At 38.6% G+C, this 14487-nt stretch overlaps 1 protein-coding gene across 2 annotated transcripts in view; it reads right to left on the reverse strand.

Annotated features, from left to right (window-relative positions):
• Positions 1-6607, reverse strand: part of LOC145277855 (uncharacterized) — a 32779-nt gene extending 26172 nt beyond the window's left edge. The window contains exon 1 of one of the 2 annotated variants that reach the window (XM_080129804.1): positions 6468-6607. The gene's annotated coding sequence lies outside the window, so the exon portion shown is untranslated. The remainder of the gene's footprint in view (positions 1-6467) is intronic. The other variant, XM_080129805.1, reaches the window with a different exon arrangement.
• Positions 6608-14487: the final 7880 nt, after the last annotated feature.

Genomic DNA, 14487 nt, shown 5'->3' on the forward strand with positions numbered 1-14487 from the left:
TCATGAGCACATGCAGGTGTTAGTGTAAGCGGCCGTAACCTCAACAATTTAAGATATGTGAATGATACTGTCCTCATCACAGATTCTGAAGACAAATTGCAACGAATACTGACAACAGTGATGGATGAAAGTGAAAAGAAAGTGCTACAACTTAATGCTAAGAACACAGAATGCATGGTTATCTACAAAAAGGTTGAAATACCAAAATGCAATATAAAATGTAAAGGTGATACCATTAGACAGGTTGATACACTTAAGTACCTGGGTTGCACTATTACATCTGATGGTAAGAGTGATGCGGAAATCAAGAAAAGAATCATGAAGTAAAAATCTGCCTTCCATAATATGGAGTGCATCTTACAAAACAGAAACATAAAATGGAACACAGAAATCAGAATCTTGAAGATGTACATATGGTTAATTCTTCTTTACGGTTGCAATAACGAAGGTGGTTGAAAGTCGTTTGGAAGCAGCCATGATACGTTTTTTAAGAAGAATTCTACGAATCTCATGGACAAAAAGGAAGACAAACCAAGAAGTCATGCAGTCAGCTACTTAATACCATCCACATCATACAGTTAAACTTCTTCGGCCATTAATGTGGACAGACAGGTTGAAAACAAAAGCTTGATGTTGGGAGGGGGAGACGGCGTTGTATAAAAGAGCAGAGGAACAAAATTCACTGACAATCTCAACAAGGTCACAAGGTCACTCTCATCAGAAAGGCCAAATGCAGATGAGACTGAAGAGCCATGATCATCAATATCTGCAATACCTGAAGAAGTTATTTTTATTTTTGTTCATTATCTTCAAGAGTCTGGTAAAAAAAATACTTACAATAAATCCTAACCCAAGCATCACTATGAACAAAAAATGATACCGTAAAGTATTAAGTGTACCTCTAAGTTTCATGAACTCTCTACAAATCATAGCCATTAAATTTCACAAATTCTGTCCATCATATTCATTTGAATATCAAGAACATTGTGCAAATAATATCATTTTGAATCTGACTTAACAGTTAAGCAAGGACCTAATTTCTTGGCCTAAAGCCCCAAGATAAGCAAATTATCTTTTGTATTTTCAACAAATGTTGATTATTCTTATTATTCTTTAAATCACATGATTGATTTAGGTTTTAGGAAAGAGAGTTTAAGAGTCAAGTAAAGGCAATTTGTGACTTTTACAAACTAACAAGCCAGATGACAGTGAAGAAGAAGACAAAGAGAGGAGGAGAAGGAGGAGAGGGAAATATGGGTAGACTAAAATTACAAGATGGTTCTTTAGCTATAATAGTTAAAGTCTTCCACATCACTGTCGAATGTGATAAATGAAGCTGTATGGGTTGCTTGCTCAAGCAGTAATATAAATGTAAAATAGATACATAACATTAGATAGACCTAGGTTAGTTATATACACAAAACAATAACTGAAATAGTTTTCAATTTCATTCCACAGGAGCTAAACTTACTCCAGTATACATGAATCAGAGAGTGACAACTAAAGAGTTTCCCCATTCCCAATAAATGTTTTGGCATTGTCACTGTAGATTGCCTCCGGGATCCCATACTGATTGATGAAGTGTGCAAGAGCTTCAAAAAAGGACAGCACGCTCATGCCTGGAACCACCTCTATATGGACAGCTCTCATATTCAAACAAGTGAAAAGAAGCAAATACATTTTCTGTCCAAGTTTCCATCCTGTACCCATACATGGCCAGTGAAATCAACACATGTATGTTGGTAAGGCACTTCGAAATCTGCACGAGGAGTCAGTAGGATAGCCAACGAATTTGGTAACACAGGCCTGGAATTGATGATGACTTTGTTTACAGCCTGTCTTCCCTGTGGAACCCAGTAGCCGTTCTGCCATAACTCAGCCAAGGTTGATCCAGTTCCCAAATGGAAACATCTTGCATAATAATATAAAATTAAAAGTTTGTAACCAGGTGATCTTTTTCTATCAAAATGGAATTCTTGAATTCATAAGTAAAATGCGAAGATTGATCAATTCTTTCTCTTGATCGGATTAGTCCACTTGAGTTCAGAAAAATATCCAAGGCATGAACTTGCATGAACTTACATGAAAATTCCTGTTTCCTAATAAGCTCCTTCAGATACTCAGTCCCTGTTGAAAATTCTTGTTTCTGTAGAATCTTCATCAGGTAGATTACTGCTTTTAAATCGTTGTCTCATACTCGTCCTAATTTGATGGCTATGAATTTGAACACCATTGAGACATTCAACAAACGAGAGAAGGTTGAGAATCTTTGGAGAGGTATGATGGAAGGGTACTCCTCATGCAAAACCAAATAATAGTTCACTGTAGTAGGAGCCATCTGCCAGCAATGTTCGTTTAGACATAATTCTTGTGCTGGCTGCTGACAGATTCCTTCACATAGCCAAGAAGGACCAGTGCACCAAAATGCAAAGTTAGATAGGAACTTCCTTAACATCAATCCTCTTGTGATCATATCAGCCGGATTTGGAGTAGTGGTTACATACTTAAAAAGGCTCGAGACCTTACTGGGATTCCAACTCAAGATTCATTTGCAGGATGTCCTTCAGTCTGTTCTTAGCAAAAATATTCTTGCTGCCGATGGATTGGGATACTAGCGAAGACAATACCACCTGTGCATCATTGGCCACGTATCAATTTGTTGGAACAAACTGCTCACAATTATTCAGAATGGTTAGTAGGCATTTTTGAGCACGATAAACTGCCATTAACTCTAACACGGGCAGATTTTCTCATTCATTGGTGCATCTTTTTTAGCAAACAGTAAGCAAGATTATTGGTTTTGAACAACAGATGCAGAAAATCTATAGTCTAAGGCATTTTCATTATATATTTCCAGAGACTCCATGTTGAACATCTTTTCCAATCCCCTCTACACTTCATTTAGGGAAGAACTCTGCCAAGGGGTCAAGATATGTGGGTTGGCTTTTGAGAACAAAATACAAGTGAGAGGAATCCACTTGTGGAGTCTGTTTAATTACAGAGATAAACAATAGATGGGCCACCAAATTGGAGTTTGGTCCTCCGAGAAGAAAGATTCCACAGCTCCAAAGGGGCACAATACCTGCTGGAATAGAAAAAGCCCAACCCTTCAGGCAGGGGACGTTGAAAGAGAACTAATAGGTGCAGGAGGTCCAGTCCGGTGATAACCTTGATTGGAATGAAGTCGGAGCCAGCCTCAAATTTCCCAGCCAGAGGACATTCAGCATTCTGGAAAGCATTCGACAAATGTTCCAAGTTTGTCAGTCAAACAGAAAGATCCATCAGCTCAGCTACCAAAATAGGAGACGTCACTGTTTATCTGCAACCCAAATTAATTTCCAGAACCACTTCTCTGAAACTCTGGTTACATTCACCAAGAAGGAGTGACAATGTAAGATAGCAATCCACACCAATTGTTTCTGTCAAACCCAAGACGTGCAGTATATCAGCAGACAAGTAAGACTGCCCAATGTCTGTATTCAAGAGACAATTAACTGCAACAGACTTCTTTTCCTTGATAAAGGTCACACACAAAATGGGAAGCAAGTTTCGAGAATATCTAGGCAAAGTCTGGTGCTGGTGTCTATATGAAAGGAAGAGGTAGTTTTGAGTCTCCATGCCGATCACTGAGAAGAATTCTGTCCAGTGTCAAATGTAAATGTGCCTCCCTTGACCTGTATTTAATAGCCTTTCCTGTGAGCTTCAATATAGAAGATAATGATGGTATTCGTCTCCTTGTCAGCCATATCATTTCCTCCTTTAACTCCTTAGGAAATTTCTGGAAAAGAATCTTGGCCATTAATCAAACTTCACCTGAATCATCTGTGAAGTTGCAGGAATAGATGCTTCCTAGCTCTTCCAAGAGAGAGGCAGTCCTGGAAATAAATTCCCCTAGATCTGCATAGGAAATCTTTTTCTTTGATATGTAATTCAGAATGTCTTAAAAAATCTGACCGATGATCTCATTGATATCCAGACATTCCCTCTCCAGTAAGGAGAGTGCATGTTGATAATTCACGTTTGTGCAATTTGGGTGGTTGATTAGTCGCAACATTGTCTGTAAGGGAACATTGTAAAATGTTTAGACATTCCGTGTCATTGGCCATACCAACTACAAAGTTTTTGAATCTAGACAAGAAATTCTGGAATCTCGTGATCAGTAGTCATTTCAAAACCACCAAATGTAGGTCCAGTGATTTGAATCTGTGGAGGCTTAACCACAAAGAAAGCTGAACTTCTACCTGGCGTAGATCCCGAAGTTGTATCCAAGAGAGAACTGACAGTCAGTGCAGCCAAGGAATCATCCAGTCCACCCAGCTCTATGTGATATTCCATGAGTTGTAAGGTCCAACTAACTTCAGTCTCCAGAACATCCATTTCTGGACCTGGGTCAATTCTAGCTTGGTGATGCAACTTCTCATTCTGAATATCCTTTCAGAAGATGGAATAAACATGAGGAGTCACTCTATCCCTGTGGCACAGCTTCAGTCATTCCTCCACTAATTTTTTAGGACGGTCATCCGGGGAAGGATCTGTTCTCTGGGAACCTGTATGCCGAGGAACTCAATCACAGAAAGGTCAGCAAAAAAGGGAAGAAACAGATTTCTTTTTTGCAATATGTCAAAAAATAAAAAAGGTTACAGGGCAATACTCAAAGGTGAGCAGGCAACAGTCAGGGTTGCAAAAAAGAAATGCTCTTTAAACGACCTGCCCAACAGAGTCTGGTACCAACTAATATCAAAATGTTTTCTTGCCCAAGAGAATGATAGAACCTGTTCTTATAGGTTTGAAACTACCTCCTACCATCCTCCTACCCTTTGACCATAAATACCATTTGCTATGCTTCACTCATGTTAGTTCATTCATCCCCTAACGGTTGAGCTCACACAACGTAAGCATCACTCCTCCTTTATTTTATTTTTTTTTTATAGCTTTCGTTAACTATTTTGTACTTTCACCTAACAATTTAAGAAACAAAAGATACCGTAAAATTGAATTTAACTTGAAAAACCCGATCTAAAAAAATAAAAAAATAAAACGGATTGTAAACTGCACAAGTAACATTAAATTTAACAATAACAAAAGAATAAGCTAAATTTATTAAATAAAATAATCTGTGTTGTTAAAAAAAAGAGTCAATTTAAAAACATTAATCTATCTCTACAATTATATGAATGCAACTGTGTGTGTCTGTGTGTGTGTGAGTTTGTTCCTTATAGACTCCGAAACGACTGAACAGATTTTCTTTAAAATTTACAGAACTTTAGTGTATACGTCTGAGAGTGTTCTTAGTTGAGTTTTGTCTCAAAATACCCCCCCCGATAATTACCGATAATCGAAACCGTTATTTTAATCTATCTATCATCAGTAAAGCCATTTTTCCATGTCGTCGCTTAGTAACAACGGACCGTGAAAATTCTCCTGTGGGTAAGTTGATAGCGTGTTGTTGTTGTTTTTTTTTGGGGGGGGGGCATGACGTGGTCTGTAGGTTCAAACTCCACACGTAAATTTCTTAATGTGTGTTTTTTTTTTTCGTTAACTGGAAAGAAGTTTATATAAACTAATTTTATAAAAGAAACAGTAGGTTCTCTAGAGTGCAATATAGAATAACATATTTTTTGGGCTATGTTACTTCATGGAGGCATGTGAAGCCTCCTCCCGGACGATTTCACGGATTTTGATGACAATAAAAATATAGGAGTGTGTAATATTCGTTGATCATCATTCAATCCCCAGCAACGTCGGGTCTCTCTGCTAGTAACAAATAAGCCGATAAATATATAAATAATTGTATTTTCGAGGATACAATTTACAACATCGAAAAAGTAAACTTTTACCAAATAAAAACTTATTTTTACAAATAACCAAGAACAATATGAAAAATGTTTTGTTTATTTTTTGTATTTAGTTGTCGTAATCGTCGCGTTTACTGTCATAAAATAAAGCAAAATTTGTTATGTTTATTTGCAATTCGCATACATTGAATTTATTTCAAATGTATGTTTAACCTAAAAATAACTATTTTGGATTCACCCCAAAAGTTCCATCCAGAAACGGGGGGGGGGGGTAGGCAAACCACACACTCACATACACACACAAAATACTACAAACGACAAAACAAAACAAAACATTCTGCAAACACAAACATTGATTTTCTTTTATCGCACAAAGTATGATAGTTTCAATCCTCAATCAATGTGATGATCAATTGTAAAAAACATTAAAAAACAACACACACACACACACACACACACATATATATATATATATATATATATATATATATATATATATATATATATATATATATATATATATATATATATATGTTAGTAAATAATATACAACCATTCATTCTGCTTTTGATGCGATGATGATAATGATCATCCGGTTGTTGTTGCCAAATAAAACAAAAATACACACAAATGCATTCGTGACAAGTGCTTATAAATGGCAAGATAACTTACAAATATAATTTGTTAGCGATTGTAAACCCATGTTGGTAGAAAAGATGATATCTGATGCAAAAAATATTGCGTACGATAGATTTTTTAAAAGCCTTTCAGCCATGACAGTATTGGGCATAACGGTGTCGACCGAGATATGTGTCATCTAAAAATTAGTCCACTTTAATGACAATCGTTTAAGAAAATTGTCTCGTTTAGATATGTCCGTCTGTATGTTTTTCTCGTCTCTACATGAATTAGACATTTATTACATTTTCACCCCAAACAAGGCACGTTGCCACTTCGATGTAGGGGGGTTACTATCAGGTACATAAGCTATAGGGGTACTATGTAGGGAGTTGGGCAGCAAGGTGTCGGTTCACGTTACACTTGAACTTCTGTATGTCAGTACAGTTGGGGAAGCAATGACCTGGAAGGGAATTCCAAAATCTGGCGATTCTGGGGAAGAAACTACTGGAGTAGAAGGCTCTCTTGCATCTAGGGATCTCTACTGTGAAAGGGTGGGACTTAGTTGCTTGTCGGGTTTGCCGGGGGGGGGGGGATATTTACGTTGTTTCATAAAAAAAATAATTAAATACATTTACTATTTATTTGAATAAAAAAAAATATATATGTATTGCTGAATCTCGGGCTAGTTCACTCAAAAAGAATACTTGAGTTTTGCATTTTAAATTTTAATTCAAGCCATTATATAAAAATAATTTTATAAAATCAACAGTAGGTTCTCTACAGTGCAATGTAGACTACAATGTATTGTCGACTAAGTCATTGTGAAAAGGCATGCGCAGCTTCTTCCTCCTGGTGTATCACAATGAGTCCACAACTAGAGCAGACAATCAATCAATTTGATTGAAAAATGAGTGATTTCTCAAATTTCAATAACAAAAACATGGGAATATGAAACATTTGTGAATCAACGTGCAACATCGGGTCTCCCAGGTAGTATATAAGACAAAATTTGTCTGCCCATTACACTTTTCCCACTCTGATGTCATCTTTTAGTCTTTAAAATCTCAAATTAATCCTAATTTTAGTCTTGAAAATCCATGAAACAATTTGATGTTTATTTGTAACAACACTACATAAATATTTTTATTGAATTAATTCTTGTTTCTTTGTTGTTGTTTTGTTTTATTTTCAATTAATTTTGAATAATGTTTAGTTTCCGTATAAATCAGATTGTGTTGCTTTCTTTTCTAATGCTTGTGCCAGTTGACACGGTTAAGATTCGGATTAAAAATTGTAATAAAAATAAATACAATTTAGGCGCGCAGTATGATTACGATTACGTTGGCGCGTGAAAAATAAAAAATAACTCCCACGCAAATTCCGGCGTGGCCTTATATATTAAATCGACTCAAAACGAGCGGACGTAGTACAGAGCACCCCACGTGATGTTTCCGTCCAATGGGATTTCTCCAAGGACATTTTCCTAAACTTTTCTTTTTAAGCTCGCTTGGAGCCGGTCCAATCGGACGTTCCACGCATGTTACTATCACTCTTCCATTTTCACCGCTCCGCGCGTTTCATACAATTTCACAGGCGAACATTACCTATTGCCTCTCTTAACATGTTTTAACATATGAACAGTTCAACAAAAAAAGACATTCTCCTTTTTTTATACGAACACTTAAAGGACTTCTGAACTCATTATAAAGAGAATTATATTTTATTTGTTAATGGTTGGTTTCTGTGAATAAACCTCCGTTTGTTTTGCATGTAAGTCTTCTTCTTTTTATTTTTATTTATTTGTGGAGGAAGTTAGTTCCTAAAAAGGCCCGACGACCCCCACATGCTTAAAAAAATATGTGGTAAAACTTGCGGAGAACACTGTTTTGCGGTTGTTATAAAAATGGAACAGACATTTAAATTTCATTCCGTTTTAATTTTTTTCTCAACTTGCTCCCAAAAATCGAAAATAAGCGAAAGTATATATATATAAAAAAAAAAAAAACGCATGATTTTTTTTTTATAAAATTTTATTAACAAAACGAAATAATTTAATTTTTAAACAAAAAAAAGTCAATGTGTTTTACCTTTTTTGTATTTTTTTTTTTTTTTTTTTTACATAAGTCCAACTCAGCATTCACTTTTATTAGTTTTCGGGTATGCAACGAATAAGCACCCCAACATCGCCATGTTAAGAGAGGCTTCCAGAGTAGCCCCCCAACTTCCCTATGTTAAAAAACGGCTTTCGGAATAGACACCTTCAATTTTGTCAACATACCCGAACACCTATAAAAGTTGACAAGTCGAATGTGCAACGATGAGTTGAACGTAATGTTTTTTTGTTATTTTTATTACATTTTCACCCCAAACAAGGCCCATTGCCACTTTGGTGTAGGGGGCTACTATCAGAGGCAGCAACTGCTGGGGCACTATGTTGGGATTTGGGCAGCAAGATGTCGGTTCACGTTACATTTGAACTTCTGCATGTTAGTACAGTTAGGGAAGCAGGGACTTGGAATGGAATTCCAGAGTCTAGCGGTTCTGGGGAAGAAACTACTGGAGCAGAAAGATCTTTTACATCTGTCAGGTTTGTCGAGGGTGTCTACGTCGTGGGGGCACAAGTGTCTGCAGTTCGTCAGAGCATTCACCATTAAAATACTTGTAGAACAGGCAGAGGGATGCAACGTTTCGTCGATGGGACAGAGGCTGAAGCTTAGATGCCAGTTCAGGGCGTATCAGATTGGCGACTCTCTTTTGAACCTTTTCTAGGAGCGAGAGACTAGCAGCAGATGCACCAGCCCAAATGTGACAACAATACTCCATACATGGGCGAATGGTGGCCTTATAGAGGTACAGGATACTTTCAGGTGTCAGTAGTTTTCTAGCACGGTAGAGAGAGCCTACCTTTTTCACAGCGGCCCCGGCAATGTTTTCAATATAATTGTTCCAACTCATGTTTCCTGTGAACATTAGGCCAAGCAGTTTGAAAGACGTACTCTCAGACAGGGAGTCACTGGCCATTGCTATTGGTGGCAGAGAAGGTTTTTTTGTAATTATTGAAGAAAACCAGTTTAGTTTTGGCAGCATTGAATGTAACCATCCATTTATGTCCCCATTCCACTACAGATTGGAGGTCATCCGCTAGTGTTTCTACCATTTCTTTAGTTATGTGTTCATTTGTTTTCCTGTCATGCCTGTTATAGAGTGTGGTGTCATCAGCATATATACCCATCCCAGAGGCAGTTTTGCCGGGGAGGTCATTAATAAATATTAGGAACAATAAAGGTCCAAGGATAGACCCCTGAAGCACTCCCGCATTTATATCACACTGTTTAGATGTACGACCGTTGAGGACAACCTGGATTTTTCTCTTATCTAAGAAGGATTTAATTATGTTAAGTATTCTACCAGTGATACTGTATGATTTAATTTTCCTGAAGAAACCCTCATGCCATACCCTGTCAAAAGCCTTAGATATATCTAGAGCTAATGCTCTGCCCTCCCCCGCTTTCTCCAGTGAATGGTAGATTACAGTGAGGATGTCTACTGTGGAACGGGCTTGTCTAAATTCATATTGTTTGTCAGTCAGAAGTTTAGCATCTGTAAGGTGCCGGACTAGAGCATGGGTAATTATGGTCTCAAATATTTTGGCGAAAAGTGGGAGGAGGCTAATGGGGCGATAATTTGATGGGTCAGTTCTTTCGCCAGAATTCTTGAATCTATGTTTAAGCTTAGGCACAGAAACAGTTTTCTAACAGCCCGGAAAGCATGATTCATTAAGTCATTTGTTGTAGAGTTTGTAGAGTACTGGAGCTACTTTGGCTGAGCACTTTTTTAATAGCACAGCTGGGATGAGATCAGGTCCACATGCTTTTGAAGTGTCAAGGTTTTTTATGATAGCATGTACCTGAGCAAGGGTTATTTTTAGATCGTCTAGCGTGGCGTCTGTCCACAAAGGAAAGTCAGGCAAGGGGCGGTTGGAAGGGTTCAGTGTGGAGTTTGAGGCAAACCGGCTGGCAAGCATATTAGCCTTGTCGGTTGCTGAGCAAACAACCTCATGATTGTTGGTTAGTGGGGGAATTGTTGATTGCCCATTATTTACTACACTGTTGCAGAAGTCACGATTTCCTAATTTTTGTGCTTCGATGCGTTTTTTAGTGGTTTCAGTAAATTCTCTCTTAGCTGTCACTATTTCTTTCTTAACATTACTTCTAGCTTCTATATACTTCTGTTTGTTTTAACTGGACTTATGTCAGTTAAATCTGCGGTATGCATACTGCCTTTGAGCAATGGCAGTTGCGCAAGTCGAAGTAAACCATTGGGGAGAGTGGGGCTTGCTATAAAATTTCCGCATGGGAACAAGTGCTTCAGTTGCTGTTTTGAACCATTCAGTGGTCTCATTTGTGCACTGTTCAGTAGGAAGAGAAAAAATATTTCCCAATAGGGCATCTCTGATAAGATCTCTGATAGCTTCCCAGTCAGCCTTTTTATAATATCTCGTTGTTTTGAGCACTGGCTCTTCAGTTTTGGGTCTAGAATTTAGGGTGATTTCTACCATTATCACTGCATGGTCAGCGTTCCCGAGTGGGCTGTCAGCATTTGTTATACAATCCTCGGGAACTGTAGTCAGAAACAGATCTAGAAGTGATACGTGTTGTTCTTGCTGGTTAGGGAAACGGGTTGGAAACGTAACCATTTGTGATAGGGAGTGAGATATAGCGAAACTATGTGTTGAGCTGCCCGCTGCATCTGTGTGAGTAGAGAATCCAAGCCAGTTTTTGTGGTGAATATTAAAGTCACCAAATACATGTACTTGTGTGCTAGTGTCGAAGGAGAGTGCTGTGTCTATGCTGTCAGAGACTTTGTTTATTATGGTGCAGTCCTGGGTCGAGGGAGAGCAGTAGAGAAAATAAAAGGAACTAACGTTATGTTGTATGTTTAGTCTAAAGCACATAAAGGCTTGATCATCCGTTTCTAGGTTTATTTCTCTAGTCAGGGGGAGGGTGTTGCGAATGTAGACTTCAAGTCCGTGCATATGTCTGTCAGAGTCCTACGGCAGAGTGGGAAATAGCCAGGCATGTTAAAGTAGTTAGAGGGGATGGAGGAGGCAAGTCGGATTTATTTGTCCCTAGGCCTGGTTTAAGCTTATTTTTTGATTGTACTGTCATCATGTTTTTAAAGAGTTTCAGTTAGGTGAGGGGGAGCTGAACAAGAGGTTATGCAGGGTATCAGACATGCAACACAAGTAGACCATTAGCTGACCTTTCTTCAACTAGGACTGTGGCCTCAGGAAAGCCCATCGGGGATGAGTGCAGGATCCCTTTCCATGCGCGACATGGCACTACAAATATCCCGATATTATACAATTGTTGATGGAGCAGCCGCTCTAAGCGCTACCAAAGAGTTAGGGCACCTGTACTACCAGTCAGAAACAGCAGCCAGGAACTGTCAATCCGGTACCCTCAGCCCATCAGAAGAAGACCACCCCAATCTAATTGCACAGGCATGTGTGATACTCAAGCACTCCCAAGTGCCCAGTTTTGAGGGGTGGGATGTGTCGGGAGTGGGGGAACGGCATTCATTTCCCTAGACAAGAAACAAGATCTACCACTAAGTGTTTTGTCAATTCACTTGTGATAGAGTCTCTGCGCCTGACTAATAGGCAAAGAAGGAGTATGGAAGCCGGCAATAGACAGAGCCTATCTACTCCTTAAGCAATTTAGGTTTGCAGACCGGTAATTTGTTTGAGTCACCAGCTCTAGGAAGGTTGTCATCCAAGACTGGAGAGGCCTCCCTCCCCTTTGGTTTAGTTTCAGAGTTTTCCTTCTCCTAGACGGGTGATCTGGGAAGATCTACTGGGTCCATCAGCCCTGAGAGGGTTTGCTCCACGCCTGGGTCCTAATCCAGGTATTTCTGCGACCCCGCGTGGTTAGTTAATGTTACAGGGTTAGTTTGTAGAGGTTATATATCTAATGAATAGTTACACTCCTCAAAGTGATCCAGGGGCATGCAGTGGAACCAGTTTTGTGGGGAGGCTTGTTAGAAAAGCGTTAGTGCAGATTAAGACTTTTACCTTTAGGTTTTTCCATTTTTTTAACTTTATGTTAGTTTAGGTTCAGGATAACGTTATAGTTTGAGTAGGTATTAGGAATTGAGCTAAGAATTTTGCCCAGTCACTGTATATTTAGATTTCCGAAGGTTAAGGTGTAGGTGCAGCACAGTAAGGGTATAACTGGAGGTACATTTTAAGTCATGGTGTATTCCGTATGTATAATTAAGTAAATAGATATTTGGGCAAGTTTTCAGTAGATGCAAATGGATAGAAGTTGTGTTAGTGTTTCTACTATTGAGGGGAGATAATTTCAGTTTTCATTTAAGAGTCATCGAGCGTTTTGCATGACAGGGAGTATCGGATTTGGTTTAGTATTGTTCGTTGCAAAATCATCTAGGAAGAGGCAATTGTTATGTAATGAAGATCGCTTTGCATCCGAGTGCATACTTTGGCTGGATAGGACTGAACTCTAATGCATGTTAGAGGTAGGAATGTATAGATGTTTAGTGATGATTGTTAGGCAGTTAGCATGTGAAAGTTAGGAGCTTAAGGCTAAGGATGTAAAAATGTTCCAAATTTTAAACGTAACAAAATTTACATTTCTGTTCCATTTAAAAAAAAACATAAAACAGAGCGTTCTCCACAAGTTTTACCAAATATGTTATGTTATCCATTGTCGACATATCATGCGTGTACCAAAATTTATGACGTCATGTTCGATTGCAAAGGCCTTCACTTGTGAGAAACTCCATATTCAACTGCCATGTTGCTTTTAGGCCGCCTACATGGTTTGCTAGCCGGTCTGTGATTGGTTTAAATTTGAATGTGTCAGGTGATTTTGACTTGGTGCCCTTTTTGTATTCATGCTTATTTTTCAGTCTAAGAAAAAACATGAAACGGGCTGGACTCAACCCAGCAGCACTTCTGTCGAGGGAACCAAGATAATTCCTTCATGGACACGAAACAGTTGGTGAATGAAGGACTCAACTCCAAAACAGAGACAACCTATTTGCTGAACCTGTTCAAACTAAGGAGGACATTCTACTACTGTTCGGCATGTTATTATCCGATTATTGGAACTTATTTCTTCATGAGTCCTATGGGACTCACTTTATGCCTGAATATAGCCGCCATCATTCCCGCCGTGTTCTCCATGTACAACATGAATCCTTCCAAAGGAACAATGAACTAACATTCCAACAAAGGAATTCTAACTAAAGACTCCATGTGTATGGAAGCAAATTGGCCACCGTTTTACAAAAGGACTTACCAAAACAAAAGAACTTTCATTACTGTTACATTTTTTTTTTTTTACATAGGCGTCATCACTTATCAAGGCCGATAGGCCACTCAAGGATAAGGGTTAAAGAGTGTAGAGTAGTCAAAAGGACAATATAGTAATCGATAGTAATGGAAGTTCGGTAAATTTGTTAACTTAAGTGAAACGGCTCATCAGAAACTTGTTCACGTTGGACTTGAAGACAACCATATCATAGACAGCTGGAAAGCAGGAAAACGGAAGACAATTCCACAGGTGTGCAGTTCTAAGAAAGAAGCTTTGATCATGGAATCTATGTTTAGGCTTAGGCACAGATAAAGAGTGGGGAAAATTATTGATAATGTTTTCAGCTAGTCTAGTGTTTCTTGTGAAAGTTTGGCGAGGGGGACCATAGATTGAAGCTCAGTCGAACACTTTCCATGAAAATAACGATAAAGCAGAGACAAACTCGCAACATCTCTTCTGTGAGATAGAGGTTGAAGGGAAGAGAAAAGGACATCTCCCACCAGGCCATGAAGTCTATTTTGAACCCTATCAAGGCAGGACAAATCTTTTCTAGCAGCTCCTGCCCATATGTGGCAACAGTATTCCATCCTTGGACGTATCTGGCTCTTATATAGATAGAGAATTGCATCAGCAGTGAGATATCTACTGGATCGATAGAAGGATCTCACCATTTTTCCAGCGGCCTTGGCAACAGATTTGATGTACATATTCCATTTAAGATCAGGAGTAAAGGT

Source organism: Euprymna scolopes, chromosome 6 (assembly GCF_053919585.1).
Source record: "Euprymna scolopes isolate OS-2025 chromosome 6, ASM5391958v1, whole genome shotgun sequence".
Taxonomy (NCBI): domain Eukaryota; kingdom Metazoa; phylum Mollusca; class Cephalopoda; order Sepiida; family Sepiolidae; genus Euprymna; species Euprymna scolopes.